The sequence below is a fragment of the Nicotiana attenuata genome, unplaced genomic scaffold, assembly GCF_001879085.1.
Source record: "Nicotiana attenuata strain UT unplaced genomic scaffold, NIATTr2, whole genome shotgun sequence".
NCBI lineage: Eukaryota > Viridiplantae > Streptophyta > Magnoliopsida > Solanales > Solanaceae > Nicotiana > Nicotiana attenuata.
Window position 1 is genome coordinate 502,013 of NW_017670346.1, and position 6,560 is coordinate 508,572.

The following is a 6,560-nucleotide window of genomic DNA, read 5'->3' on the forward strand; positions in this document are numbered from 1 at the left end:
GGACAGCAGTAGTTGATTGAGAGCTGACTTCATTCCAGAGATTTCGAGGTAGCCTTGCAGACGTCCGCATGGCCCGGAGTCTCTTCTATCTTTACTTTAACTTGTTATCCTTTGTACCGGATCAAATAGTGTTGTGTTTTATTCAGACTTTTGGTGTAGTATTCTATAGACGTTCGTGAGTTTGTGACTCCAGTTCTTGGGTAGAGGATTCTGTTAGACTTCCGTATCTCTTTCACTTTATTATATATGTTGAGACTTCCGCTTTATGTCATTATGTTTGATTTTATTAAATGGTTGGTAATTGTTGCAAAAAGGTAGATTAAATTGGCTTGCCTAGCTCCCATTAGTAGGCGCCATCACGACTCCCGAGGGTGGGAAATCCGGGTCGTGACAAGTTGGTATCAGAGCTCTAGGTTACATAGGTCTCACAACTCACGGACAAGCTTAGTAGAGTCTGAGGGATCGGTACGGAGACGTCTGTATTTATCCCCTAGAGGCTACAGAGTTAGGAAAAGTTTCACTTTTATTCTCCCCTGTCGTGCGATTTTGTTCTCTCAATGCTAAATTGAAACCTCCACTCTTGTCCTTTCGTGAATGGCGAGGTCATGTACCGCTTCTTCAGCCGAGCAGCAGCGGACCGGTGATAGATCAGCTACGTCTTCGGAGTCTTTGTGGAGGTAAAGGTATCAGAGGTGGAGGTAGAGATGCGAGAGGTGGAGGTAAAGGCATTAGAGGTGGAGGTGCAGGTACTGTTCTGGTTTATGGTAGAGAAGCTTCGGTTTTATTTTGCATCGTATCTGGTCATGCCTAGTGATTCATTGAGTGTTCCTGTTTATGTGTCTGCACCGGTGGGTGACTCTATTGTTGTTGATCGAGTCCGTCGTTCTTGTGTTGTGGTGATTGTGGGTCTGGAGACTCGTTTAGATTTGTTACTTTGAGATATGGTCGACTTTGATATTATATTGGGGATGGACTGGTCATCACCTTATCACGCTACCTTGGACTGTCATGCCAAGACTGTGACCTTAGCTTTACCGAGTCTACCTCATTTAGAATGGAGAGGGACTCCTGGTCATTCTACCCGCAGTGTTATATCGTATGTGAAGGCTCGGCGTATGGCCGAGAAAGGGTGTTTGGTCTACTTGGCGTATGTTCGTGATTCTAATGCTGAGGTTTCCTTATCGATTCTGTGCCCGTTGTTCGTGAGTTCTGGATGTTCCCTTCAGACCTGCCGGGCATGCCACCCGACAGGGATATTGACTTCTGCATTGATTTGGCTCCGGGCACTCAGCCCATTTCTATCCCGCCGTATCATATGGCCCCGCCTGAGTTGAAAGAGTTGAAGGAGCAGTTGCAAGACTTGCTTGAGTAGGGTTTCATTAGGCCCAGTGTTTCGCCTTGGAGTGCGCCGGTGTTGTTTGTCAAGAAGAAGGACGGATCAATGAGAATGCATATTGATTACCGGCAATTGAACAAGGTAACGGTCAAGAATGAGTATCCACTGCCGAGGATTGATGATTTGCTCGATCAGCTTCAGGGTGCCAGGGTATTTTCCAAGATTGACTTGAGATCTGGCTACCACCAGTTGAGGATTAGGGCATCCGATGTCCCTAAGACAGCTTTCCGCACTCGGTATGGGCATTATGAATTCATGGTCATATCTTTTGGGTTGACAAATGCCCCAGCAGCTTTCATGGATTTGATGAACCGAGTGTTCAGGCCTTATTTGGATTCGTTCGTGATGGTCTTCATTGATGATATTCTGGTATACTCCCGCAGCCAGGAGGAGCACGAGCAGCACCACAGAGTGGTTCTTCAGACTCTGAAGGATAGTCAGTTATATGCAAAGTTCTCCAAGAGTGAGTTCTGGTTGTGTTCAGTTGCATTTCTGGGCAATGTTGTGTCAGCAGAGGGTATTCAAGTTCAGGGCCTTATGCAGTTTATTGTGATGCTTCCCTTGATGGGCTTAGAGCAGTGTTGATGCAGGACGGCAAAGTCATTGCCTATGCTTCGAGGCAGTTGAAGATTCATGAGAAGAACTATCCGGTTCATGATTTGGAGTTGGCAGCCATAGTTCACACATTGAAGATTTGGAGGCTTTAGCTGTATGGCGTGGCATGTGAGGTGTTCACGGATCACAAGAGTCTTCAGTATTTGTTCGAGCAAAAGGAGTTGAATTTGAGGCAGAGGAGGTGGTTGGAGTTGTTGAAGGATTATTACATTCACCATTCTATATCATCCGAGGGAAGGCCAATGTGGTGGCCGAGGCATTGAGTAGGAAGTCAGCCAGTATGGGCAGTCTTGCTTATATTCCGGTCGGTGAGAGGCCGTTTGCATTGGATGTTCAAGCTTTAGCCAATTAGTTCGTGAGACTGGATGTTTCTGAGCCCAGTGGTATGTTAGCTTGCACAGTCGCTCGTTCTTCATTATTGGAGCGTATCCATGATCGGCAGTTTGACGATCCCCATTTGTGTGTCCTCAGAGACACGGTGCAGTGTGGAGGTGCCCAGCAGGTTACCTTAGATGCGGATAGAGTCTTGAGATTGCAGGGGCGAGTTTGCGTGCCCAATGTGGATGGGCTTCGAGAGTTGATTCTAGAGGAGGCCCACAGTTCCCGGTACTCTATTCATTCAGGCGCCGCGAAGATGTATCAGGATTTGCGGCAGCATTATTGGTGACGTAGGATGAAGAAGGATATTGCAGCATATGTGACTCGTTTGAACTGTCAGCGGGTTAAGTACGAGCATCAGAGGCCTGGTTGTTTATTTCAAAGGATTGAGCTTCTCGAGTGGAAGTGGGAGAGGATCACTATGGACTTCGTTACCGGACTTCCGTTGACTCGGAAGAAGTTCGATGCAGTTTGGGTCATTGTGGATAGGCTGACCAAGTCAGCACATTTTATTCCTGTGGCAGTCTCCTATTCATCCGAGAGATTAGCTGAGATTTATATCTGGGAGATTGTTCGCCTTCATGGTATGCCGGTATCATCATTTCGGACCGGGGTACGCAGTTTACCTCGCTCTTCTAGGGAGCAGTTCAGCGAGAGTTGGGCAGACGGGTTGAGTTGAGCACAACATTTCATCCTTAGACGGATGGTCAGTCCGAGCGGACTATTCAGATTTTGGTGGATATGCTCCGGGCTTGTGTTATTGACCTTGGAGGTTCGTGGGATCAGTTCTTGCCTTTAGCAGAGTTTGCCTACAACAACAGCTACCAGTCCAGCATTCAGATGGCTCCATATGAGGCATTGTATGGTAGGCGATGTCGGTCTCCAGTTGGATGGTTTGAGCCGGGAGAGGCTCGGTTATTGGGTACAGATTTAGTTCAGGAGGCCTTGGATAAGGTCAAGATCATTCAGGACAGGCTTCGTTCGGCTTAGTCACGACAAAAAAGTTATGCAGATCGTAAGGTTCGGGATGTAGCTTTCATGGTTGGTGAGCGGGTCTTGCTCCGAGTGTCGCCTATGAAAGGCGTGATGAGATTTGAGAAGAAGGGCAAGCTTAGCCCTAGGTTCATCGACCCCTTTGAGATCCTTGATCGAGTGGGAGAGGTGGCTTATAGACTTGCCTTGCCGCTTAGCTTGTCAGCCGTGCATCCAGTGTTTCATGTGTCCATGCTTCGGAGGTACCACGGCGATCCAGCCTACGTGTTAGATTTCAGCACTGTCCAGTTGGACAAGGATCTGTCTTATGAGGAAGAGCCGGTAGCTATTCTAGATCGGCAGGTTCGACAGTTGAGGTCGAAGAGTTTTTCCTTCAGTGCGTGTCCAGTGGTGAGGTCAGCCTCCTGAGGCATCGACCTGGGAGTTCGAGTCTGATATGCGGAGCCGTTATCCTCATCTTTTTCCCGACTCAGGTACTTCTTTCTTTTGTCCGTTCGAGGACGAACGGTTGTTTTAGAGGTGGAGAATGTGACGACCCAAAAGGTCATCACCTGTTTTCTCTTTCATTCCGTGCTTCCGAGGCCTTGAAAACTCATTTTTACTTGCCTCGATTTGCGTGCGCAGTCCGGCGCGTAGCCGGAAAGCTTAAATATGAATTCTGTGTAAAATTTGATGAATTATGATATTAATATGATTAAAGTTGACTTTAGTCAACATTTTGGGTAAACGGACCCGGACCCGTGATTTGACGGTCCCGGAGGATCCGTAGAAAAGTATGGGACTCGGGCGTATGCCCGGAATCGAAATCGAGGTCCCGAGCCCGAGAAATGAATTTTTAAAAGATATTGTTTTTTTGTGAAATTTATACGGAAATTTGAAATGAAAATGGATTAGAAAGTGTTGGTATCGGGCCCGTATTTTGGTTCCGGTGCCCGGTACAGGTCTTATATGTGTTTTAAGCGCTTTCTGTAAAGTTTGGTTGAAAACGGACGTCATTTGACGTGTTTCGGACTTGAAATGGAAAAATTTATGTTCTATGAAAATTTTGGAAGGAATTATGGATTTTGAGGCTTAATTTGATGTAAATGACGTTATTTGGCGATTTGATCGCACGTTTAATTTCGTAGGATGTTGTTGAGTTAGTGTTTGTGTTTTGTTAGGAGCCCCGAGGGCTCGGGAGTGTTTTCGGGGGTGTTCCGGGAGGTTTAGAACTTAGAATTTCTGCAGAAAAATCTGCAGCAGTGCACAGGCCCTCCGTTCTTCGCGATCGCGACTTCCCCTCCGCGATCGCGATGCCTTCACTGCTCTCTACTTCGCGTTCGCAATCACCCATTACGCGTTCGCGTAACTTCAGCGTTTCCTTCAATACGATCGCGTTAGGCCTCACGCGTTCGCGTAGGCCAAACCTTGCACCCCAGTAATTTTTCCTCTACGCGTTCGCGTTACTCGACCCACGATAGCGATGCTCTGCCCGTGTAACCCTTCGCGAACGCATCCCCATTTCCGCGAATGCGAAGGGTAAATCTGCCCTGTTATATTTTAATTTTCAGAACAATGTGGTCGCGAGATTTTCATAAAAACACCCGAGTTCCTTCTTCTCCAAGGTCCTTAGGCCTCCATTGAAGCTTCCTTTTATCAAGACCTCTTGGGTAAGTAAATTCCCACTCATTTCCTTCATTTTCCTTCATTAATTAGTAAGTTTCTAAGCTAAATCATGCAATCTAGGGTTGAAATTGGGGGAATTGGTAGAGTTAGGGCTTTTCGATTTTCTTCGATTTAGACCTCGTTTTGGGGTCGAATTTGAAAACACATTATATATTCGGGCTCGTGGATGAATGTGGGATTTAATTTTGGTCCGAACCTCGTGTTTTGGCCAAGCGGGCCCGGGGTCTATTTTGGAATTTTTGGGAAGAAGCTTGAAAATCTATATCTAGGCATTGGGTTTGATTTATTTAGCCTATATTAATATTATGAATCCTTATTGTTATAGATTTGATTGAGTTGGAGCCGAATTCGAAGGGAAAGCGGTCGTTGTGGATTGATTTGGCCGTGGAAGTTGAGGTAAGTGTTTGGTTTAACCCTAGCTTGAGGGAATAGGAGTTGAGTCTTGTTTGCAATTTGCAAATTGATCGAGTACGATGTATAGGCATGGTGACGAGTATCTATACATTGGTGTCTAGCATGACCGTGAGTCTGATATTGTGACTTTCGTGGCTTTGTTGTACTATCCATGCTTTGGTGTGTATTTCTGTTTGTTGTGTAAAATTGTGGGAAGAAATGCGATTTATGAACATTGAGGAGCGTCGGCTCCAGTTGTAGAACGTATTGCGAAAGTATAAGTAATAATTGAACCTCTGGAGCATTTGCTCGAAGTTGTGAAGAGAATCGTGAAGTAAAAGTGGGAAAGAGAAGAGATCATTATGTTGCCCTCTTGGCGGGCTATTGTTGAGTTGTGATTCCTCTGCATTGTGTCCTTAACTAATACTAGGGTCGCTTAGGTTAATGCTTCCTTGTGTTGTGTGATGACTATAGTTATAGCTAGGTGGTTAAGTGTTGTAATAGGTTAGTTATAGATGAGGTGGTTAAGTGTGGTAATAGGTTAGATATAGCTGAGGTGGTTAAGTGTTGTAATAGGTTGGTTATAGCCGTGGTAGTTAGATGTTGGAACAAGTTTGGTTATAGTTGTGGTAGTTAGATGTTTGGAACTAGTGTGGTTATAGTAATTCCCTTGCCGGGATATTTGGGATGATGTTTTTGTTCCCTTACCGGGATGTCGTTATATTGTGTTTGTGACGGTATATGAGATAAGAAAATTTCTTGGAGCTTGGGCTCAAGTGATATCGTGAAGTAAGAAATGAAAGAAAGAAGAAGAGGTTGATGGTTACTCCCTTGCCGGGACGGTGTTATTGGATTTGTTGATTTCTCCCTTGCTGGAACGTGTTATTGGATTCGTTGATTTTCTCCTTGCCGGGATTTAACTGTTTACTTGTGTTTCCCTTGCCGGGATTTCTATTACTGTTTGTCTATCCCCCGCCCCCATTGTTTGTGATTGTCGATTGGGTGAGGTTGTGTTATTTATATATGGACCGGGTTGCACGCCGCAACAGTGGTAACCATGGATCGGGTTGCACGCGCACAACACTATATATTTGTGGATCGGGTTGCACGACGCAACACA